Source organism: Rattus norvegicus, chromosome 12, assembly GCF_021556685.1.
Source record: "Rattus norvegicus strain SHRSP/BbbUtx chromosome 12, alternate assembly SHRSP_T2T, whole genome shotgun sequence".
In the NCBI taxonomy this organism is placed as follows: domain Eukaryota; kingdom Metazoa; phylum Chordata; class Mammalia; order Rodentia; family Muridae; genus Rattus; species Rattus norvegicus.
This window is the reverse complement of record NC_141545.1, coordinates 32,588,788-32,613,990: the sequence shown is the minus strand read 5'-3', so window position 1 is coordinate 32,613,990 and position 25,203 is coordinate 32,588,788. Positions and strand designations below refer to the sequence as shown.

At 45.9% G+C, this 25,203-nt stretch overlaps 1 protein-coding gene across 1 annotated transcript in view; it reads right to left on the bottom strand.

The window, feature by feature from the left end:
• The window catches only part of Galnt17 (polypeptide N-acetylgalactosaminyltransferase 17), a 450,487-nt gene that overhangs the window by 177,903 nt on the left and 247,381 nt on the right, over positions 1-25,203 (bottom strand).

Genomic DNA, 25,203 nt, shown 5'->3' with positions numbered 1-25,203 from the left:
TTATGGGCATGTACGTGCTTGTATGTATGTGCGTATAGTAAGTTTGTGTGTGTGTGAGTGTGTATGGATGTGTGTGAATATGTGTGTATGGGTGTGTGTGCGCGCGCGCGCGTGTGTGTGTGTGTGTGCGCGCACGCACTTGTGAGTCAGAAGGTGTTAGATCCTCTGGGGCCAGAGTTACAGACCATTCATACCATTTGAGTGCTAGAAACCTAGGAACTGAATCCAGGTGGCTTAGCATCAAGTGCCTTAACCACTGAGCCATCCCTCCAGCCACAACGGATGCCACTATATTTTGGATAATCTATTAATGTAATCTCAACTTTTAATAAAGAGAAAAATATAATCTCTTAAATAAACACCTCAAACGTGCAAATCGCCCATTCCATTTTTGCTCTCAAGAACAACTTGTGGTAAATCGCAAAGACTATTTCCCTAACCTAATATCTATTTAAAATAAACAAGCAGGGAGAGTGGTACCAGCGACACACTCCAGGCACCCCATTAAGTCAGGAATGAGCTGACGATGTAAGGGTGTCATTAATACTCAACGCTGGGTTTCAGACTGCAGTTAAGACGAAAACTGTTAAAGTGTAATGATAGGAAGTGAAGGGAGGAAATTACATGGATTCGTACATAATGTGATTAGCTTCCCAGGAAAAACAAGAAACAAGAAAAACAACGAGAATTATCAGAATGTATCAGAGAGTTTGGAAAATAGGCCATTGTTATTTTTTTTATTACTATCTTCTTTTTACGTTATGTGGTATGTGTGTGTATCTGTGCCTATCTCTGTGCCTATTGGTGTTGGCCAGTGTCAGCGGAGACAAGGGTTGTTAGGTTATAATGACTGGGGTTGGTATAAGTCCTTGTGGTTGTGAGCTGACAGACATGGGTGCTGGGAACCAAACCTCTGGGAAAACTATGGGGTCATCTCTCCAGCTCTTCTTTCTTTTTTCTGTAAAAAAAAGTGTGTGTGTGTGTGTGTGTGTGTGTGTGTGTGTGTGTGTGTGTATGTATACATGCATGCATGTATGTATGAACATATGTCCTGTGTGTTTGTGTGGACACACACATGACACGGCTCGCATGTGGAGATCAAGGGACAGTGCCTGTCCTTGCCTTCTCTCTTATTTGAGACAGGATCTCAGGTTGTTTACTCTTGAATACATCAAACTGGCTGGCTCTCAGGCTTCTGAGGACTCTCCTCTCTGTCTCCCTTCTTGCTATGGAAGAGCAGGTGATATGTGGCTTCCTGGGATCTGAACTCAGGTCCTGGTACTTGAATGGAAAGTGTTGTATTGACTTCCACTGAAGTGGAGAAGGCATATGGGAATGAACACATCTCATGTGCTTAATCCACCAGTTTCCACAGCCTGAACTCAAACTCATCGATTTAAGCCACCATCAGACAAGAAACGACAGATGATTACTGTCCCAGAATCCCTTCCTTGCGCACTTCCTCTGCTTACAAATGTCCAATGCTGCACATTATTTTGTCTTATATTTGAAATTCGCTTACGTTTAAAAGTACATTATTGAATCAAATTGTGTACACACTCATTTGTACCCAAGTCTGCCTAGATTCTCTCATTGGATATTATGTTTGATATACATATATGTGATAGTTATCATTCTGAAAATGACATTCATATCGTCAGATAGTTTCGTAAAATACTGCTTCGTGAGGTAAGAACTGGGTGCCTCAGCTGAAGATTAGCAGAGACCTAAAAGACCCCTGAAAACAGAAAAACAAAAGCAGAAATGGAGTGTTTGGAGTGTTTAGAAAACAAAGTTAAAACTATACCCCAGATCATAGCGGGACAAAAGAGAAAAGTAAGAGAGTAAAGAAAAAGACCCCTTCCCCCGCAAAAAAATTACCAATAAAGAATCAGTTGATAATATAATGTAATAGATGTAGAGAAAGCATCCACTCCAGAACCCACCGCCATGAAAGCAGTTAGTTCAGAAAACCTGGAATAAAGGGATTTCAAAGGAGGAAGGGGTAGATCACACGTAAATAAACTGGGAAGCAGGTTGGGTCAAGAATTGGCAGTGCTGTTAGAACACAGTAGAGTAGAGCGTCAGATTCTGAGAGAAGAGTCACTCAAACTTGGAATACGTCATTCAAAAATTTGAGACATGCATAGACTAAATTACTTAAAGAGGTGTATTAATAACGTGAAAAGTAGAAAAGCTCTCTCTCTCTCTCTCTGTGTGTGTGTGTGTGTGTCTGTCTGTCTTTCTACTACCCTCTCAACTCCCTCCCCATGCTCTGAATAAACTTTATTCTATACTACACACACACACACACACACACATATACACACACACACATACACATACATACACACACATACACACACATACACATACACACACACGCACACATACACACACACACAAATAGAAAAGGAAGAAAAGGAGGGAAGTGACTGGGGAAGAAAAGAGATGGAAGGAAAGAAGTAAGGATTGAGAGAGGGAGGGAGGGAGAAGGGAGAGAGAGAAGAAAGAAAATGGGGTGAGGAAGGAGGACAGAATGGAGGGAGGGAGGAAGAAAACACAGGATGCAGGAAATCCATCAGAGGAGAGAGGTGCTAAGATTGCTGCCAGCAGACGATACATATCCCCACAAAAGGGGGCCGCACACCTGGGACTTTCTTATGGAGACCAACCCATAAGTAAAACACCCAAGGTAGTTATGAGAAGGAACACGGAGATGTGGCAGAAAGCCAGGGGATAATGAACTAGAGGAAATTAAAGAGAACACAGTAAGCCAACAAACACAAAAGCCAGCAGACTTGAAGGCAGAGAGAAGCCTGGGGGGAGGGGCAGGTATGTGAATAAAAGGGAGATAACCCTAGACACCATGTGGATGGGGATGCAATTATTAAGCATTAAAAATGATGCAAAAATTATGGCGGGGAGGTAGTGGGAGGTAGGGGTGACATATGACGCTCAATAGCTGCTCCTTGTCCCAGTTGCTGACTGTGCTTGCCACTTTTCTGTCAACTTGACGCAGTCTAGAGTCATTAGAGAGGAGGGAAACTCAGTTTAAAAATGTCTGTATAAGATCTGGCTCTCGGCTAGCCTGTAGGGCATTTTCTTAATGAGTGATTGATAGGCAGGGGAGGCCCAGCCCATTGTGGATGGGGGCATTCCTGGGCTGGTGGTCCTGGATTCTATACAGCAAGTTGAGCAAGCCATGAGGAGCAAGCCAGTAAGCAGCCCCCCTCCATGACCTGTGCATCAGCCCCGGTCTCTAGGTTTCTGCCTTGAGTTCCTATCCTGACTTCCTTCAGTGGTTGAACGGTGATGTGGAACTGTCAGCCAAATAAACTCTTCCCTCCCCAAATTGCTTTTGGTCTTGGTGTTTCGTCACGGCCCAGTTACTCTAAGACACGGACACAGTGCTTCTTGGATTCTCCTGAGTGGTCAGAGTGTCTTTTGCAAGCTGATGGTATAGACTCCTAGCCAATTTCTTTCCCATTGGCGTCTTGCATTTTGTATCGTATAATAACCAGTGATGGCCGGGGAAGTGTTTCCTTGAGTTCTGAATTATTCTAGCTAAGTGCGGGGCCTGAAGGGAGGATGTAGGAACTCCTGAATTCCTAGGCAAGTTGGGCCCTGAAGCGTGGGTAGCTCTCCCGAGACCGGACACTTGCCAGGGGTGTTGAAATGAAGCCATTCTTTTGAGACCGAATCTTTTGGTTCTTTTTTTTTTTTTTTTTTTTTTTTGGAGCTGGGGATCGAACCCAGGGCCTTGCGCTTCCTAGGCAAGTGCTCTACCACTGAGCTAAATCCCCAACCCCCCAACCCCGAGACTGAGACCAAATCTTTAAACCTTTGGAGTGTGACGCTTAACTCTGCATAGTTACTGTCAGGATTGGATAGAATCGTAGGGAGCCCAATTAGCGTCAGACAACCACTGACTGAGAGCCAGAGTTAATCCTTCTCTACCACAGAAGAAAGTTTAGAAGCCAGTTTCCAGCTCTGCACAAAACACACTGCACAACGAGAACTATGTCGGAGGTCCAGAACTAAACAAAAGCACCCCATAAAGCCGGGCCCGCTGGCTCAGACCTGCAATCCCCATACTCGGGTAGCTGAGGCAGGAGGATTGCTGTGAGTTCAGAGCCAGCTAGGGCCACATAGCAAACGCTCGCTTCCACAACCTAAGGAAAAGATAAAGGACTGGGAGATCGCTCAGTCAGTCAAGTGTTTACCTTGGAAGATTAACGACTCGGGTTCAGCAGAACCCCGGTGAGAAATAGATGTGACTACTTGTAATCCTAGAACTAGGGAGGTAGAGACAGGGGGATTCCTGGGGATGGCTAGCCAGCCAGTCTAGTCTACTTGGTGGGCTCCAGTCCCGTCATAGATGCTGCCTCAAGGTAGCAGTGCCTAAAAAAAATGGCACTCAAAGTCAACATTAGCCTCTACGCACACATACTCACTCCACATACCCACGTGTACACTGCACATCCATACATGTACACCTATACCTACAGACACACGGAAAGATTAAGGTAGCCATAGCTGTCTCTCTGGAGAGTAGGCAGAACCTCACGGAATATCCATCTGACTTTTAAGACGCATGTGCATACATTTTTTTTTTTATAAAAGTAAAAAAAAAGTAAAATACGTACCAGTTCCATAAAATATTGTCAGTGGTTATCACTGAATGGCATGGTGACTGATTATCTAATCCTCTGTTGTATTTTTAATTTTTACAATGAATATTAAAGTTACAGTGAACACAGTATAAATTTTATAACGAACACATTGTTACGGGCCGTTTTGATAGCATGATCTTAAAAGTCTCCGGGCTCCGACTCTCTGCCCTTGTTCTTGTTAGCTGGTCTGAAAGATGACATCTGAAGAAAAAAAAAAAAACCCCACTCTCCCCTTTCTGAATCGCTACAGAGAATTTAGGGAAGTTCTAATTTTATGGCTGTCAGCTGCTTCTCCACCCTCCTCAAATCTTTAGTTTTGAAGTCTCTGCGACTTCAAGTTTCCTTAAACAAGTATCCCTGCTTCTTGGAGATGACAGGCTGTGTGGAATTCGATTTCCTGAGCATAGTAACACTACAGGGTTTGATGAACAAGGGGAAGGACATCCTACTTCTCAGGAAGCCTGATAATCAATGCCGCTGTCACACTGGGTGACTTCTGTGAATTCTTGGTCTCCGAGATGAAAGAATTTAAGGAGAGGGCTAAGAGGCTTATAGAACAGCTTGCTGGCACAGGAGAGCAAACACCTTGAGCGTCAGGGCTCGGTGTTAGGGGAAGGAGAGGGGAGAGAGAAAGTAACACCCTTCTGTGGTTTGGGGACAAGGTTTTGCACGACACAGGCTGTACTCGAACTTGCTATATAGTCAAAGGTGATCTTTACCACACACACTGTCTCTTCCTCCACCTCCTGAGTGCTAGGATTACAGGTGTGTGCCAGCCTGTTTATGCATTGCTGTGGACGGAACCCACATCCTCTCCCATGCTAGGTGAATGCTTCTCATTGCCTCACAGCCATGCTTTTCTCTCAATATGAGTTAAGGATAATCATGGGAGGTGAACTGAGGAGTGTGGGTCTTTTTTCTTTGTAATCCTTGTTGCTAGGGTGCATGGTCGTTCTCCTCTTGGGGTGAGGTGGCCCTTGGGTATGAAAGTGGCATTCCATATTGAGTTTCAGTAATATTTAGTGTGGTAGTTTGACTGTGACCTGGCTCCCATATGCCCATGTGTTTAAACACAAGGTTTCTGGATATCAGGAGGGTTCTAGGGGCAGAGAGGGGGGAACGGGGGAAGGAGACGGGAGTTAAACATGACAAAAATCATTATATCAGATAAAGGAGGCTCTCAAAGAATTATTATTATTATTATTTAAAGGTTTGTTTGTTTAATGTGAGGAACACATACATGGCTTCAGACACACCAGAAGAGGGCATCAGATCCCATTACAGATGGTTGTGAGTCACCAATGTAGTTGCTGGGAATTGAACTCAGGACCTACTGGAAGAGCAGTCAGTGCTCATAACCCCTGAGCCATCTCTCCAGCCCCTCAAATAACCATTTTTAAAAGCCAAACCTTTTAAGCTTCTACTACTACCCCCAGCATGACTTCCGAAAGCATCTCGGCCAGACTCATACAGAAACAGGGCTCACAAATGTGCATTTTAGGGTATGCATTGATTTCTAAGAATCTGGGATGCAGGGTGGACAATCTGGGAACCTGACACAGAGGCTGATTCCAGGAAGCAATGCTTCAAGATACATGGAAAATACGGTACTGTACACAAGACCTACAGAGCACCAAAAATGCTGGTGTCACCAAAAAGCCTTTGAAGCACTGAGGCGATGCCCAAAACCCAGTCCCTGACTGAGTTTCCACCCTTAAGGCTCCTTTGTAAGCAGTTTTCAAAAACCAGGATTCTGGCTGGCTGCCCCAAAAGGCTAGATGTGGGGTTCACCTCTCCTGATATACCAACAGTCATCTTTATTTCGGGGACAAAACATCCTATAGTTTAGACTGGCCTCAAACTCACTAAGAACCTGAGAGTGGCCTTGAACTCCTGATCTCCACCTCTACCACCTAAGTGAAGGGATTACAGCTGTACACCACTGCAATTGGATTCCCTTCGAGTAATGTTCTCAGCTCATGACATTGGGATTGGAGATAACGTCTACCCTGGTTATCTAGGATTCCAGCTGAGTAATAGCATACAGAAAGACTGCAGTCCCTGAGAAAGGGGACAAAGACTGAGGGCATGTTGATGAAAGAGGTCCCTCGGGTGTGACCCCCACACCCACCTCTGATTAGGGCAACTAGAGAGGAGCTTGGGGGAGCTGCTGTCCTCAGGGATCTCTCCTGCTCTTTGGTCTGGAAATGAGGCCACAGCCAGCAGGAAATCTGTTCCTGTGACTTTCTCTGTGGGGGCAGGGTGGCCTCTGCTCTGAGATGCAGCCAGCTCATTAACTTGCCTCACACGTCTTTTACCTGTCCTTGTGAGGTGTGTGTGTGTGTGTGTGTGTGTGTGTGTTAACAGAAAACATGTACAAGAGAATATAGAAGCCAAAGGCCAGTATCTGATGTCTTCCTCTATTTTTTCTTTTATCCCCTTGTTCTTTTGTTCTTTGAGACAGGGTTTCTCTGTGCAGCCCTGGCTGTCCTGGAAGTCACTCTTGGACCAGGCTGGTCTGAGGCTCACAGAGATCCTCTGGCCTCTGCCTCCTGGGTACCGAGACTAAAGGCTTGCACCACCACTGCCCAGCATCTTCCTCCATTTCTCAACTTGGAGGTCACTGAGTTCACATCACTAACAGGGTCTAGAACCCCTGCTCGCCCCCAGCTCTGGGATTACAAACTGCATTGCTCAGCCTTTGCGTGTGTTGGGAGGATGGAACTCGGGTCCCCATTCTTACATGGAAGGTATTTTACTACCTTCCATGAACCATCTCCCCAGTCTCCTCCTTTGCATTTTTTTTTTTTTTAAAGAGAGGATGGCAGAGCCAGAGCCTAAGGCACCTGTGTCTACATAGAAAGGACAGCTGTGACACAGCGAAGACTCAGGGGAGAAGAATCAAGCCCAGAGTTTTCCACCTCACATTCTCCTGTAACCAGTTTTAAGACATAAAATCTAGGTCTCTTGCATCCCCAAGAGGCTAGGCTTGGGGTCGTCTCCCTATCCCAATATACTATTTATTGGTTTTGCTTGTGTTTCACATGAGGTGACATGTAGCCTGGGCTGGTCTCGAAGTCACCATGTTGCCGAAGATGGCCTTGAACTCATCCTTCTTCTCTGCCTCCCTCCTAAACTCTAGGATTACAGGAACTTTCTACCATGCTCGACTTTATATGATTTGAGGTTTGGACCTGAAGGCTTTCTGCACGCTAGGCAAATGCTTTACTAACCCGGCTGAGTCCCCAGTCCCTCCCCCCGCCCCCTCAAGCCAATTAGACACCGTAGTAAGGGTGAGAAGCAGAGAAAGGAGACTGAATCAACATGTCAGGAAGAGGGGTAGAGAAAGAAGTCCAGAGAGCCCAGGATCATCGGTAATCTGTCGGTAATGACTGAGCTCCAGTGAAAAGAGGGAAAACTGAGGGAGAATATGGGGGTATGTATAATTGAGCAGTCCTGGTCAAAATGAGGTACGAGCATCATTGCTTCGGCTCTGGTCCTGCAAGGCAGTTCCCAAACCTTCTTATGGTAGCTTGAGGATAAGTCAGTCCTTGGGTGGACGAGGGGTGGTGGTGTGTGATCATCAGTCTTGTTCCAGAGGCAGCATCGCCATGGTGGTTCAATGTCTTTGGGGGCATTCTAGCCTGTGAGGATTCTGTGTGAGGAATCTGGGGTAACCACAGGTTTAGGCCAATGACTTAACCGTGCCTTCAGCCTTGAAGGGGGATGAGGCAGATGAGGGAAGACAGTTGCCCCTTGAGAATCAGGACTCTGAGCCCAAGGAAAGGAGATAGATACAGGGTGAAGGCGGAGGACATACCGGGCTTTCACCGTGGTTCTAGTCACCCGTTGGGCCCAGGTGAGGGGTCAGGGCTACAGCAAAGGCAGCTCCTAGGTCACTCTTGTGCTACAGGAATCAAGGAAGGGGGAAGCAAATGGCGAGATGGGGTAACAGCATGTCTCCACTGAAAGAATTGCAGGCGCATCCCAGTGATGTCTATGCACTGAGCAGACGGGAACGATCGTGCTGTTCTCCATGGGGGCTGTGGACGGAGTGTGCCCCACAGATGGCCTCACAGTCTCCATCTGGGGCGTCCTCACCAAGGGGAACGTGATGTTCCAGGAAGCCATGCGGCAGGAGGCCAAGCACTTTAGTCCTTCTGCTCCGTTTCTGTGGGAGGGAAGGCGGAGGTGGAGCTGAAAGCTACAGGAACAGCGGACGGCTCGTCTCTGAGTGGGAAATGGGGTTGCGGCTGAGTCCAGAACGTCAGGGGGACCGACCAGGGCTGAGGCTCAAGGGATCTACAGCCCGGCATGGCTACGGAGAACGGAGTCAGAGGATTCCTGAGCCAACTGGAGTGAGGTCACAGACGAGGCCATCTGTGAATGTCTGCCAGGAACACTCCACCAGGGACGATGACACAGAGAAGGAAGGAGGCCACAAGTCCTGAGGACTTTTCCCTTTGGTAACTGTTTGTAATACACTCATTTGTCCCCAACATCCCCCGGAAGGTTTTCTAGGGAAGCTGGGATGATAGGGAGGAGCCAAAGAATCTCAAGAAGCCCTAGGAGTCAGGCTCAGCATTTCTTTACCTTTTTTTTTTTTTTTTCTTTTTTTTCCGGAGCTGGGGACCCAACCCAGGGCCTTGCGCTTGCTAGGCAAGAGCTCTACCACTGAGGCTCAGCATTTCTAAAGCAGCGTATAGATTTACAAACTTGAGGCTGGGAGAGTGACTCTAGGGTGGAGCGCTTGCCTAGAATCCCCCAGTGAAAGGCTAGGGATATAGGGAGTGAGGTCAAGGGAGTGAGTGGCTAAGTGGTAATGCACTTGCACTTTCTTAGATTCCCCAGTGAAGGGGCTGGGAATGTGGGGGGCTGGGGGTATGGCTCAGTGGTTAAGTAGAATTCACCTTTGAGGAGCTAGGGGTGGAGTCCAGTTGTAAAGCAAGGCTTTTACACACACACACACACACACACACACACACACACACACATACACACACATCAAGTAAAATATAAAGAAGGAAAGAAAGAAAAAGAAAAGAGAAATCAAGCTCACACCTTGAACCACGCTGAATCCAGACTGGAAATGGAGTTGACTTCCAGACAAAAACCTTTCCCAGAACTCATCCATGCAAAGGAAGACATCAGAGCTGCTTACACCTCCAAACAGCTCACCTGTAAGCCCAGCCCTCCCACACTCACCACAGCTACCACAGTAGGAAATCCAGTTAATAAAAGACACCGAAGGAACATTTCTCTGCTTCTTCCTTTAAGGGGGAAACTTCTTAGGCATCTCTGAGCCCATTGAACGACTTGCACTGAAGTCAGACTCCAAAATACTGCCCAGGGTACCCAACCAAGTCTATAAAGGGCCTCCCGTGAGGAGGAGTTACACCCGGCCTCACAAGCTGCCTGTTCTCAAGAGCCTTTGAAGGGCCCACTGCAAAAGCAGGTTTGTGTGGTGGTCGTGCTGTTCTTAACAGTTAAACAAGCTTGTTACAACCTTTATCTGGCCCAAGAATGTGACAGAAGAATGGCTTCATGTTACAGGAGCCCAGGGTTCTCACAGGAAATGAAGTAGATTGCACCTGACCGACTCCCAGTGTGCCTGGTAGCAGCAGTTATTTTCATAGTCACTTTGGCAACAACAAAAAAAGAAAGAAGAAAGGCTGTAACCTATAATTCCAACTAGATGTAGCAAGGTGTCAGCCCACGTTTTCCTAGTTTGAGAAAATTGGCCGGACATGTCTGGGGTCTTAAAAATTCATTGAGAACAATAGGGTGAAAACATCGTGTGTTATTTGAAAAAAAAATGGTGGAAGATCCATTATTAGAATTTACCAACTTCCTAAGTACTAAAGTAAAACTTCACTTCCTTTCTTTCCTGTCTTTTTCCCTTTTGCAATACCAATAATTCAACCACAGGCATTGTACATGTCAGGCAGGCACTCTATTTTCTGAGAGACATTCCAGTCCCTCACTGGGGGTCTCTAGGAGGTACTATACCACTGAGCCATGCCCCCAGCTCCTCACTGGGGGATTCTAGGCAGGGGCTCTACCACTGAGCCATGCCCCCAACCCCTCACTGGGTGATTCTAGGCACGTGCTGTAATACTGAGCTACACTCCCAGTCCCTTGCTTGGCGATTCTAGGGAAATGCTCTACCACAAAGCTACAGCCACTGTTTTCACCAAGTTACATAGCCTGCCCTTGAGGTCATTCTGTAGCCCACATGTTTCTCTATATTGCAATCTTCTGTCTCAGCTTCCCAAGGAGCTGACATGACAGGTGTGGTGGTTTGAATACGCTTGGCCCAGGAATGGCACTATTAGGAGGTGTGGCCTTGTTGGAAGAAGTGTGTCACTGTGGGGGTGAGCTTTGAGGCTCTTCTCCTGGCTGCCTGGAGGACAGTCTTCCCCTGGCTGCCTTTGAATCAAAAAGTAGAACTCTCAGTTCCTTCTCCAGCAATGTGTCTGCCTGGATACTGTTTTGTTTCCCACCTTGACGATAATGGACTGAATCTCTGAACCTGTAAGCCAGCCCCAATCAAATGTTGCTCTTTGTAAGAGTTCTTTTGGTCATGTTGTCTCTTCACAGCAATGGAAACTCTAAGTAAGACAGAAGTTGGTACCAGTGGTGAAGTATTGCTATATTAGGCCTGACCATGTTCTTATTTGGAAGAACATGGATTTGGAAAGCAGTGGAGTGCTTTAAGTGGGACTTAATGGGTCATCCTAGTAGGAATATAGAAGGCATTGGTGCTGATGGTGATTTGAACTCTGGAGATCAAAACTCTTAGGAAGTTTTGGTGAAGAATGTTGCGGCTTTTTGCCATTGTATGATAGTCTGCCTGAGGCTAAGGTAAAGTAATTATACTAATTGCATTAAGAAAGGAAGTTTCAGAAAAGCCCAGCATAGGCTTTATCCTCTGGTTTACTCTCATGAGCAGCATTCTGGTCAAGCATAGCAAGCTTAGAAAGAAAAAAAAAAGTATGGTTCAAGTGATAAAAGGGCAACAGGAAATGCAATAGAGCCAAATCCTGTTTCAAGGACATTAAACAGATTAAGGGAGGAGTGTCTTTGGGGGAAAAACCCAGCTAGCTAAGTAGCTTAATTGTTTTATATGTTTGCAGTCAAATTCAGATAGTTATACATAGGCATTATTATTACCTGGTTATTGTTTTCCTTTGGACTTTTCGTCTGAAATGGATTACAATCCAGGAATGGAGGGCACACCTGTGACCCAAATCTTGAGAATGGAAGATACAGGATTTTGATCTGGATCTTGAGGAATTGTGATGAAAAGCTTAGGCTCAGGCATGGTGTACACACCTTTAATTGCAGGAGACAGAGGCAAGCAAATCTCTGAGTTCAAGGCCAGCCTGGCCCAGAGCAAGTTCCAAGAAGAGAAAAGCTTAGGTACAGGCCTGGTGTTACACATCTGTAATCCCAGTATTCCAAAGACAGGGTCATGCAGATGTCTCAGGCCAAGGTCAGTCTACAGAGCAAGTTCTAGGATAGCCAAGCCTAGGCAGTGAAGGAATTGGAAAACAGAAAGCTGGTGGTAATTTAATAGAACAAGGAGGCCATGTTCCAGCTCCAGCAAGCAGCAGAACTTGGCAGTTTCAGCCATGTAAGTTCTGGCTTTACATACAGAATAGAGGGGATGACTGGGACAATTGATGCTGGTTAGTTGAAGTTAAGAAACTAGTGGTGATTAAAAAGAGACCAACATCACTGAGGTAAAATCTTCTGGGAAGTGTTTTCTGAGAGCACAAAAAACAACAACAACAACAAAAAGCTGCATTCTAGAGACAGCCAGGGTTATATCTCATGCTGCAGCTAGACTTAGTAATGTATAAGAGTCACCCAGGTGGGGTTGGGGATTTAGCTCAGTGGTAGAGCACTTGCCTAGCAAGCACAAGGCCCTGGGTTCGGTCCCCAGCTTCGAAAAAAGAAAAAAAAAAAAAAAAAAAGAGTCACCCAGGTAGTACTGATTTTGAAGGCATGAAGGGAGGGGTCATGGAGAGAATTGAGCCTTGGCACTATGAGAGGTCAGGGAAGGTCATTATTGAAGGTATAGCCTCAGTAGCAGCTGATGCCCCAGGACTGAAGGGGTCACACAAAGAAGTTTAAGCGTGGCACCATGAAAGGAGCTTATGTGAGGCTATCAGTGAAGGGTAGTTGCAGTGGAAGTCTCCAGCATAGTGGAGATGCCAGGACCACGGGATGACCACTAAGAACAGCAGCAGCAGTGGAGTGGAGGCAATCAGAGCCTGGAATACTATAGAGAGCAGAGCTGGATGTGACCCAAGCCCTTTGGAGAATATCATGTGTGGAAGTTGCCTTGGAGACCTCAAGACGTTAGAGATGCCAGGAGCCGTGGATACCTGCTGAGGAAAGCTATTAACAAGGAGTGCTGCCAGGCCAAAAGAAAGAAGTCTGTTACAGTCAACAAAGGTGAAAAGAGTTAAAGATCTGAAGACCGCTTCGACATCAGACTTGGAGATGCAGAGTTTGGAGTTTGCCCAGCTGGTGTTTGGTCTTGCCGTGGTCCAGTATTTTCTCGCTACGATGTTCCGGAATGGTAATGTATATCTTGTGATGTTGGAGGTGTGTGATCTGCTTTTCAATTTTGATTTTATAGGTGATTGGATGAATCTCAGAAGAGACTTCGAACTTTGGACTTTTAACATTGCTGAGACTGCTATAGACTATGGGGACTTTGGAAGTTGGACTAAATGTATTTTTCATTATGCTTTGCCTAGGTATAGCTTCCATAAATTCGTATGTTTGAACAAGCCTCTGGAAACCAGGGAGCAGAATATGGTGGTTTGTATAAGCTTAGCCCAGGGGGTGGCACTATTAGGAGGTGTGGCCTTGTTGGAGGAAGTGTGTCACTGTGTGGGCGGGCTTTGAGGACTCCTAGGATCAAGGTCTGCCCAATGTGGAAAATTGTCTTCCGGCTTCCTTAAGATCCAGCTGTAGAACTCTGGGCTCCTCCAGCACCATGTCTGCCTGGACAATGCCTGTTTCCCACCTTGATGATAATGGAATGGACCTCTGAACCTGTAAGCCAGCCCTAATTAAAAGACCTTTATAAGAGTTGCCTTGGTCATGGTGTCTCTTCACAGCATTAAAAACCGTAACTAAGACAACAGGGGTGTGCCACTGTTTCCAGCTCTGCTTTCTTCCTTCCTAACCTAACAGAAGTGACATGGTTATTTATTTTTACATTGCAACAAACAGGAAAGTAGGTAAGGTCTGGCTTCAAAGACAGCTTTGTGTCTGTAACACCTATTTTTTAAATGTAAGATTTAGTAAGAACCATGGTGAAGTTATTAGCTACTCTCTGGTTGTTGTGACTAAATATCTGATGTCCTTGGTAGCTGTAATTGTCAACTTGATGAAACCTAGAGTCATCCAAGAGGAGAGCCTCAGATGAGGAACTGTGCATAACAGACTGACCTGTGAGCATGTCTAAAGGGTATTATCTTGATTGATAATTGATACAAGAGGGTTCAGCCCACAACTGGCAGCACCATTCCCTAGGTAGGTTATGTAAGAAAGCTAGCTAAAGCATGAACCTGTGTGCAAGCCAGCAAGAGCTTCCCTTCATCAGAGGGAGTGAGAAAGAAGTTAGTCCAAGTTATTTTCTACTCTGAGCTCAAGTGGAGAGTCACATAAATGTACCTTTTAGGCTTTGAGAGTGGAGGAGTAAATGAGGAGTGGGAAGAAAAGGCAGGAGAAGGAAAGCATGTCGAAGGGTCAAGAAAATAACACATTCCAGAATTATCCAGAGAGTGGATTGAGACTTGTGTATGGGTGCAGGCTTGTCATCCCAACTACTCTGAAGACTAAGGATGGAGCAATGACGGTGTGAAGCCATCCTGAACTTCACGGTGAGTTTGACATCAGTCAGGGACTCTTAGAGACCCCCATCTCAAAATAAAATCAAAGGTCTGCAGACCAACATAGTTTACTGGGACAAAGTCCTGGGTCCAATCCCCAGTACTATATAGAGGAATGAACTAAATAAAAGCTCTAAGGTCTAGGGAGATAGCCAAGTGGGCGAGAGCGCTTATTACACAGCCTAAGTTTGAATCCTCTGCACCCACATAAAAGATGGGTGTGGCAGCTGCAAGGTGTCTGTGATCTTAGCACCACACAGAGACAAGGGGATTCCTTGGACTTAAGAGCCACTAGCCTAGCTCCAGGTGCAGTGGGAGAGCTTGTCTCAAGCAAATAAGGCAGAGAGTGATAGAGTGGGCTGCCTCATGTCCTTCCCTACCCTCTGCAAACCTGCACACACACACACACATACACACACACACACACACACACACACACACACACTGGCGTGTGTGTGTGTGTGTGTGTGTATCACATAGGCATGCATGCACACATGCATACACACACCAAGAACAAACCAAAAATGAAAATGGCTGCAGCCTACATTTCCCACAGCTGGATCCAATCTCCTGTCACGGAGGAATCAGAAACCCATTGATCTCCCCCTGCCAAATCAACGTGATAAAATTAATGGTACCCTGGTTTCCCAATTTATGTCCAAGCTATGCCTCAGAAATCTCACTTTTAACTCAAGGGTAAAGGGTAAAGTGTCTTCCATTTTTAAAAAATCACTCAGTTTTAAATAAAGCTCGTCTACGCTGAGGCAGCCCACACTTTGGGAGCTCTTTGCTGAGGTAAAGGACCTTTTTTTTTTTTTTTTTTTTTTTTTGGCTACAATGTTCAGATTAATCTATCTGCTACTGTGAGCCATCAGCGTTTGCTGTTGGAGACAGGTCTCTCTCCCCTTGTCAACTGGAAGAGTGATTCTCTTGCAAATGTTGCTGTAGCCTCGGGGCACTACCTGGGAATCTTGCTTCCAATAGAAAGCTATGTAGTTGCAGCCCCAAAGTTCAGTGCAAAATGGATCGGTAACTAGGGGATGTATTCAAAGGACCAGACAATGTCAAGTGTTTGAATTGATTTCACTCCAAAGCAGTGTGTTCACAACGACTAACGAACACCTTCCGCCCTGTCACAAACAGGAGGAGCTGACATGGGGAGAGGGTTCCTTTTCGTTTCCTGCACGAATAATCCCTTGGCACTAAAAAAAAAAAAAAAAAAAAATCACTCCTTTGGACAGGCAAGGTGGCTCAGCGGTAAAAGTGCTTGCTGCCAAGCTTGAGGACACGAGTTCTACTTCAAAGACCCACATAGGAGAGAAGTGTCTCATAAAAGCGGCCTTCTGACATCTACACTTCTGTTATAACACTCATGTCTGCACACATGCAGACATGTTCACACACATAATACGTGTGAAGAAGAAGAGAAGGAAGAGGAGGAGGAGGAGGAAGAAGCAGAAGTCTTATTGAGACTGCTATAGACTATGGGGATTTTTGAAGTTGGACTAAAAATGTATTTTGCATTATGCTATGCTTAGGTATGGCCCCCACAGACTCAGGTGTTTGAACAAGCCTATGGGGGCCAGGGAGTGGAACGTGATGGTTTGCATATGCTGGCCCAGGGAGTGGCACTATTTGGAGGTGTGGCCGTGTTAGAGTAGTTATGTTACTTTGGGCGTGGGTTTAAAGACCCTCATCCTAGCTGCCTGGAAGCCAGTATTCTGCTAGCAGTCTTCAGATGAAGATGTAGAATTCTCAGCTCTGCCTGTACCATGACTGCCTGGACGCTGCCATGTTCCCACCTTGATGATAACGGACTGAACCTCTGAACCTGTAAGCCAGCCCCAATTAAATGTTGTCCTTATAAGAGTTGCCTTGGTCATGGTGTCTGTTCACAGCAGTAAAACCCTAACTAAGACAAAAAAAAAAAAAAAAAAAAAAACCTCAAAGGAGGAAAGATTTGCCAGGCATGGTGGCGAACACCTTTAATCCCAGCACTCAAGAGGCAGAGATAGGCAGATCTCTGAGTGCAGGGGTGATCATGGTCTACAGAGGGAGTTCCAGGACAGCCAGGGTTACACATAGAAACCCTGTCTTGAAGAACCAGAAAAACAAACACACTAATAAACAAAAAGGATGAAATTCTTACACGGGTGTGATTTTAGAACTTCTGGTTCACGGTTGGCTGGACCTGTAGCTTTCAGGCTGTGGTGAGAAAGAAAATGATGAGCAGGGAGCATAACGGAGGGAAGTTGCTCACTTCATGGTGGGCAGGAAGTAGGGTGAGGAGGAAGATAAAAGGAGGCAGACAGGAAGAAGGAAGAGGAGGAAGAAGAAACGGGGGAGGAAGAAGAGGAAACAGATTAAGTGAAAGAAAGAACTTGAGTGCACAAGCACATAGAAAAAGGAAAGGAGAGAGAGCGAGAAAGGGAGAGACAAAGAAAGAATGGAGAAAGAGCGAGAACAAACAAATGAGGAGAGTGAGAGAGCAAGAAAGCGTGGGAGAGAAAGCTAGAGAGCGAGAGCGTGTGTGAGCGTGTGAGCGTGTGAGCGTGTGTGTGTGTGTGAGAGAGAGAGAGAGACAGAGAGACAGAGACGAGAGAGAGACAGAGAGAGACAGAGATGAGAGAGAGACAGAGACGAGAGAGAGACAGAGAGACACAGAGAGACAGAGACAGAGAGAGACAGAGACAGAGAGACAGAGAGAGAGACAGAGAGATAGACAGAGACACAGAGAGACAGAGAGATAGACAGAGACAGAGAGAGACAGAGAGAGACAGAGACAGAAAGAGACAGAGACAGAGAGAGACAGAGACAGAAAGAGACAGAGACAGAGACAGAGAGAGAGACACAGAGAGAAACAGAGACAGAGAGAGACAGAGACAGAGAGAGAGACAGAGACAGAGAGAAAGAGACAGAGAGACAGAGAGACAGAGAGAGAAGCAGAGACAGAGACAGAGACAGAGACAGATTGATTATGAGCCACGTACAAGACGCAAGACGTGACCTCTGCCTCCTAGAAGCCCATTCATCAACAGGGTAACCTATCTATGAAGTTAATCAAAGCACTCTCAAGTGAGGCCACTATCTGGGAACCAAACCTTCAACTGTAAGACATTAGAGATATCTGACATCCCTGTGTGTAACCCTGCACAGGGAAAATTCCAATGTTAGTCAAGGTTTATACTCCATCTCCCTCCAACCCCCACTCAACTCACAAAATTCATCCTCCTCCCACTAACCCAAACAGGACTATCACATGTGTCTACAGTCAAGCTCTCTGTGTGTGTGTGTGTGTGTGTGTGTGTGTGTGTGTGTGTGTGTGTATGAAAGAGAAGTGGGAGGGAGGGAAAGAGGGAGGGAGGTGGTTACGCAAGTGTATACAGATGCAGGGGGGAGCATGTCCATATGGAATCTATGGGTCCAGAGAACAACTTAACACTCCATTCCTCAGGTGCCATCTATCTTGTTTTCATGAGACAGGGTCTCTCACTGACCTAGAGTTCCCTCAATTTGCCTGGGCTCACCAGTCAGCAAGCCCTAAGGAATCATCCTGTCTCATCTCCACTAGCTCTTGGGTTGTAAGCCCACACCATCAGGCCAGGTCTTTTAAATGTCGATGCTAAGGATGAGATTCGGGTCTTCATGCTTGCCCAAGCAAGCACTTTTTCCCCCTGAGCCACCTCCCCGGCTCAGTCTGCAAACTCTTTCAGGGTAAGAATTTTATCATTTAACCAGGACTGTCCCCGTGGAAGTACGTACCATGAAGCTGAGCATAGTTAATGCCTAAAATATTTATGCTGATACATAGAAAAAGGTATGCATTTTAAAGCCTTAAAAAAAAAAAAAAAAGAAGGCTGCTTTGTCACTTGAAGCAGTCCTCTTGTATAAACTTGTCATGTTCCCCTCGGGAGAGAAAAGTAGCTTTCTCCCCTTCCATATATCTAGGCATAGAATGAAATCTCAGCAGCTCTGCACATCCAGGGCAATTCTTTCAACTCAACGACGCTCACAGGCTCTGACACTCCCGTACCTTATAACTTATCATCAAATTACATGTTGGATTAAGGACCGCTAATTGTTACTCATCATCTTGAATTGGTTATTAACGAGCAGTGTCACTAATTACAAGGTCACCTAACACAGAACAGGGAGGTCCTGTTGTCAACTCACAGGAGATGCCTAGCGAGGTGTTCAGATGAGGCTCCAAAAGCAAGGTGTGGAGAGAGTCTCCTCCCTTCAGACACCAGAACGCCTCATGTTCCGGGTCTTCTCCTGGTGAGAGTCTGGGGAGGGAGTCGGGGGGGGGGGTCTCACAGCTGGAAAGAGATGCTCAGATCTGCAGATGTAAAGCTGACAGCTCGGCATTCAGCTGCTGGACTGGGCCAGCATTTATAAAATCATGGTGCACCTAGCTCAGAACGCTCAAGGCTCTAAGACACTTGCTGCCTCTCTGTTCTCAGTTGGCTGGTTTTCCACATATAGCTACATAAAGACAAATAGGATCTAGCTCATTCAAAAGAATGTGCTGTCTACCCAAAGACTATAAATGGACTGACCCTGGGCTCCAACCTCATAGGTAGCAATGAATGGCCTAGTAAGAGCACCAGTGGAAGGGGAAGCCCTTGGTCCTGCCAAAACTGAACCCCAAGTGAATGTGATTGTTGGGGGGAGGGCGGTAATGGTGGGAGGATGGGGAGGGGAACAGCCATATAGAGGGGGAGGGGGAGGGGTTAGGGGGATGTTTGCCCGGAAACCGGGAAAGGGAATAACATTCGAAATGTAAATAAGAAATAATCAAGTTAATAAAAAATATATTATATATATAATGTGTTGTGCGTGCACGTGTACCTGTGTATGTGTGGGTACATATGGACGTGTATGTGTATGCGGTGTGCAGGTGCTTTTATATGTGTGTGCTCATACTTGTGGAAGCCAGAGATCAACCTCAGGTGTCCTTTCTGAGACCATCTACCTTGTATTTTGAGATAGGCTCTCTCACTGAACATGAAGCTAATATATTTGCCTAGGCTTGCTGGACGTGAACTCCTAGGAATCTACCTATTTACTCCTCCTTATAAGCGCAAACCAACAAAACCAGCTATTTTCCTATATAGTAGCTTAGTCAGGAATTACCCTGCTATGAAAAGACACCATGACCACAACAACTCTTACAAGAACCAAATGTTTAACACAGTAGTGCCACTCTCTAATAGTTAAATGCCACTTGTGATTTTTAATCTGTGTAAATGTGTGGTGTGTGTGTGTGTGTGTGTGTGTGTGTTGAGCAGGTCAGAAGACAACCTGAGACATCAACCCTTCTTCTGTCTTGTTTGAGATAGGGTCTCTTGTTTGCCGCTGTATACGCCAGAGTAGATCACCCACAATTGCCATAGTAGAGTTTTATTGCTGTGAAGAGACACCATGATCACATCAACTCATATAAAGAAAAGCATTTAATTGGGGCTGGTTTACAGGTTCAGAGGTTCAGTCCATGATCATGGTGGGAAACATGGCTGCTGAAAGCTCTTTATCCTTATTGGCAGGCAGCAGGGAGAAAGAATGAGCCACTGAGTCTGACTTGAGCTTCTGAAACCTCAAAGCCCACCCCCAGTAACACACTCCTCCAACAAGGCCACACCTATACCACTGAGGCCAGAGATGCTAATCCTTTCAAGCAATGCCACTCCCTGTGAGCCTACAGGGACCATTTTCATCCAAACCATCATAACAAACATCCAGAGTATTCCCTATCCCTGCCTTCCATCCTCCTGTATAAGAGCTGGGACTGGGTCTGGAGAGATGGCTCAGAGGTTGCGAGTGCTTAACCGTTCTTGCTGACAACTCAGGTTCAGTTCTCAGCACCCACATCAGGCATAACCGTGAGTTACTCCAGCACCGGGGGAATCGGATGCCCTTTTCTGGCCACCGGAGGCTACTGCCTGCACAGAGTGCACACAAACTTAGTCAGGAATGTTCACGTGAGCATAAAAAAATGATCAATAAACGCATGCATCTCTCTTGAAAGTGCTGAGATTACCAATGTGTGCCACTGCATCCAGCTTTATGGAGGTTCCGAGTAAGGAAACCCACATACTCAGCAAGTGCTTTCTCCGAGGAGCCGTCTTCCCCTCAGCTCTGCAAGGCCGCATGACGGAGTCCTTGACATTTGAAGTCAGATTTCACAAAAGATCTACTAATGAGTTCTCTTAGAACGTCTAGGCGCCTAGAACTGGAGATACAGCTTGACTGGCATAACATGTACTTGGTGTACACAAAGGTTCTATCCCGAGTACCACATAATCCCAGCACTCTGAAAGCAGAAGGTAAGAAGATAAGGATTTAATCATCAGCTTCACGGCGCATTCAAGACCTGGCCTCCATTAGATTGTGCTTCAAAAGGAAAAAAAATACACACACACACACACACACACACACACACACACACACGGCTGAAGACTTGGCTCTGTGGGGTAAGAGAGCTTGCTGCTCTTTCAGAGGACCTTTGTTTCATCCCTAACATCTGGGTGGGGTAGCTCACAACCGTGTTAGGATAACCTTTCTTCACGTTGGTATGTCTCGGTATGGGAGCTAAATGCTGGTAGGATTCTGCTATTGTCATGTGTGTGCCCCATTACCGGGTTTTCTTATATTTTGGGTTGTGAGCCTAGCCTTTAACAGCTGAGCCATCTCTCCAGCCCCCACCGGGTTTTCTATTTTGTAAATATTCGTCCTTCCTCACCAGCCTAAAGGCCGTCAAGTGAGGTCTTGCTGCTGACTGGTTGTAATAAAGAGCAAATTAGCCAATCGCTAGGGCAGGAAGGAGGAGGGCAGAACTTCCAGAGACAGAGTGATGCAGGCAAGGAAAGCAGAAGCAGAAGATTTGAGAGTAGACAGAGAAGAAACAGACATGGACCAGAGCTGAGCAGAGAAACGTATAGAGCTAGCCATGTGGCAGGCCCCAGGCTAGATCATCAAGTAAGATGAGCTAGCTGGGGGACTACCCAAGCAGAAGGCATAAGCGTTTAAATTATCAGGGAAGCCTCCATATCACTATTTTTACTACTGATGGATCAGAGAAAAATCTCATTATATAACTGTAACTCCAGCTCTAGGGAATCAGATACTCCTTTCTGAACTCCATGGGCATCTGTACACATGGTGGGATAAAACTCAAACAGATAACTTGTACATAAACACAAAGAAAAGAAGTTTTAAAAGGCTGGGAACCCAACCATTCTGGTTCTCTGTATGGTATCACATGGGGCTGGGAGCAGGTGTCTTCTTGGGCAGGATGTGTTTTCTAACCAGCCCTCACTCTAACCCTTAGATGGGGCGTTTGTCCTCTTTGAGGAGATTGCCTCACTCGCACCTGAAGCTCAGCAATAAACAATCAAAGACAGAGAACCAACAGGAAATCCTGGCAAGCAGCTCTTTAGGTCAAAGGGGAAAACCTATATAGGTTAGGCATCATGGTGCAAGTCTGTTGTCTTAGCTGTTCTGGAGGTTGAGGCAGGGGGATCACAAGTGCAAGACCTGTCTGGTCTAAAGAGTGAGTTTAAGTAAAAATAGAAAAGGTCTGTGATGCAGCTCAGTGGTGGAGCCCCTGCTTAGTGATCATGGAACCCTAGCATCAGTACTCAACACTAGAACAGGAGAAAGAAATGAACTGTTCCCTAAAAGCAAAACTTTGCTGTTTTTATTTACATGCACGTTATGTGTGTCTGTGATTTATGCACACGAGTGCAGTGTCCATGGAGGCCAGAAGAGGGCGCTAGATTTCCTGAAGCTGGAGTTAGGCATGGTTGTATGCTGTCTCATGTGGATTCTGGAAACTGTGCCTGGGGTCCTCTTCCAGAACAGCAAGCACTCTTAACCTCTGGATCATCTCTCCAGCTCCCCGGGTAAAACTTCTTATATGACATCTTCTCCCAGGAATTCTAGTATCCAAAGCTTCTATTCTAGTCTATGCTATTTGGAATACAACAGGCTCTCTGTCCTTTTAATGGACTACAGTCATAACCACTAGCATCTTGGCATCATTGGATGGAGGAGAAATTACCATGTCCTCATGATTAAGAAAGCACATTATATCAGCTTAATGACATCAGAAGGCCCATAAAACTCCTTTCCGACAATTAAATCTCCCCATCAACCATTAACAAATTAAGTGTCTGATAAGTAAAAATGCACACTGAGGAAACTGCTGGTGCACGCTTCCATTCTGTACATCAGAGAATCGTGTAATATTAATGGCTCAGGATCGCAACTCTGTGTTCTTGAGTCTTTAAAGCTCATATTAATCATCTGGTAATGTGACAGTAACTTGTGAGATACAAGCTATAGTTTCACTCAGAGCATTCCTATTCAGAATGGCCAAATGTCTCAGGGCCATTCCACCTAGGCTAAGGGTGTATGCATGTAGTTCAGTGGTGGTGGTGGTGGTTTTGCTTAGAATGCTTCGCTGAGGGGCTGAAGGTATGGCTCAGAGGTAGAGGAAGTGTCCACTGAAGGGCAAGAGGCTTGGCTCAGTGTAAGAGAGCCTGCCTGGAATCCTCCAGCAAGGAGCTGGGGTGAGGGGTGAGTATGAATCCACAGTAGAGCTCTTCCAAGAGTCCTCCATTGAGGAGCTGCGGGTATGGTTCAGGAGAAGCACTTGCTTAGAATCCTACAGCAAGGGGCTTGTGCGTGGCCTAGAGGGAGGCCACTTGACAGGCATACCCTAGTGAAAGACCAACAGCAGAGCTCTTGTTTCATGACTGTTCACACAAAGGCTATCAAAGTTCCTCTCTGTAACTAATTCACCCTCCACCCCATTGTCCAACCTCCCATTCTTTCAGTCATAGCTGGGGACTAGCCTTTCTCTGTGTCAGAAGGGCATTAGTGAGTAAGGATTATTGGACAAAGAATGGGAAACTTAATGTCTATATGTTCTGAAGGCCGCTGGGTCTCTACCTGCTCCCTATTAAAGTTGGAGTATCTATGGGGCTTGAACCTTGGCTCTCAGATAACACCTCATCGATGAGCCTATACTGTGACTTAAAGACAGCTGAGGAATCATTTTGGAGCCCTGTAGGAATAGTTGAGTTACAGCACTGTTTCCTTTGAGGTAGTACTCCAAGTCCACCTTCTTTGGTTTTTGAATCTAATCATTAGTTGATCCACTCCCAGGCAACTTCTCAGCTTTTAGTTTGAGAAAGAAAGTCAGGAGACTTCTTAAAACCCTTCTCTGGTGTGATGGTGCTCCTGGGTTTTTGTTTGTTTGTTTGTTTGTTTTTCTTTCTGTCTGTGCTAAAGTATTCCAAACAAAAGCAACTTAGGAAAAGAAAGGGCTTATTTGGATCACACTTTTCAAAGTCACAGTCCGTCACTGAGGGAAGTCAGGGCGGGAACTAAAACAGGTATCTGAAGTAGAAAGCTTAGAGAATGCTGTTCACTGGCTTTCTCACTGGTCCACCCTTAGTTACATTAGTTACAGGCTCTAGGACCACTTGCTCAGGGAATGGTTCTGCCCACAGTGGACTGAGTCCTCTCCATAAAGTAACAGGCAAAACAAACTCCCACAGATACGTCCATAGGCCAATCTGGTCTGGGCAATCCCCTCAACTGAGACTCTCTTCTCAGATGACTCTAGGCTATGTCAAGCTAACAGTTAAAGCTAACTAGAATAGGTGGTTAATGTTGGTTGTCAACTTGATTGGACTGAAAGACAGCTAGGACACTATTAAAGCATACATCTCTGGATGTGTCTGCAAAGGCATTCCAGATTGAACTGGTAAAGGGGAAAGAGCCACCCTGAACAGCTGCAGCACCATCTTACAAAGCTGGGCACCTGGTTGAAATAAAAAGTGGAAAAGGGGGTTGGGGATTTAGCTCAGTGGTAGAGCGCTTGCCTAGTAACCGTAAGGCCCTGGGTTCCGTCCCCAGCTCCGGAAAAAAAAGAAAAAGAAAAAGAAAAGTAGAAAAGGGGAAAGGTAGCTGGAATCTAGAACAGACATATTTATTCTCTCTCTCTACAGTGAGACTGTCTACATCTTGTTTTCCTTAAGTTGCTTTTCTCAGACACTAGTATAGGGATTTAAAAAAAGCTAACGCATTTTATCATAAGCTTACAAACCAAGATGGAACCCATACCCACCTATAGAAGGTTCTATTCTATACACTCCTATATAGAACTCCTGTGTTTCCTTTCTGCTTTCCTATTGATACTGAAAACTTTGCATGAAAGCCAGGCTGAGACAAGCTGCCCTTCCCACCTCTAATGACTGGAGACAGAATTAAAACTATTTTAAGAGTTAGGGGCTGGGGAGATGACTCAGTGGATAAAGTGCTTGTCTCACAAAAGTGATGACCCTGGTTTGGTCCCAAGAGCCCATAGAAGACCCCAGCACCACAGCATGAATCTGTTATCCCAGTAAGGATGAGATGGGACACACACACACACAGGCACACTCCTGGAAGCTCACTGGCCAGCTAGCCAGCCCGGTATATGTAGCAAAGTTCATTCAGTGAGAACCACTGTCTCAAATAAATGTGCCTAAGGGATGATGTAACACCCTCTGATATGTGACACATACACACACACACACACACACACGTGCAAACAAATGTGC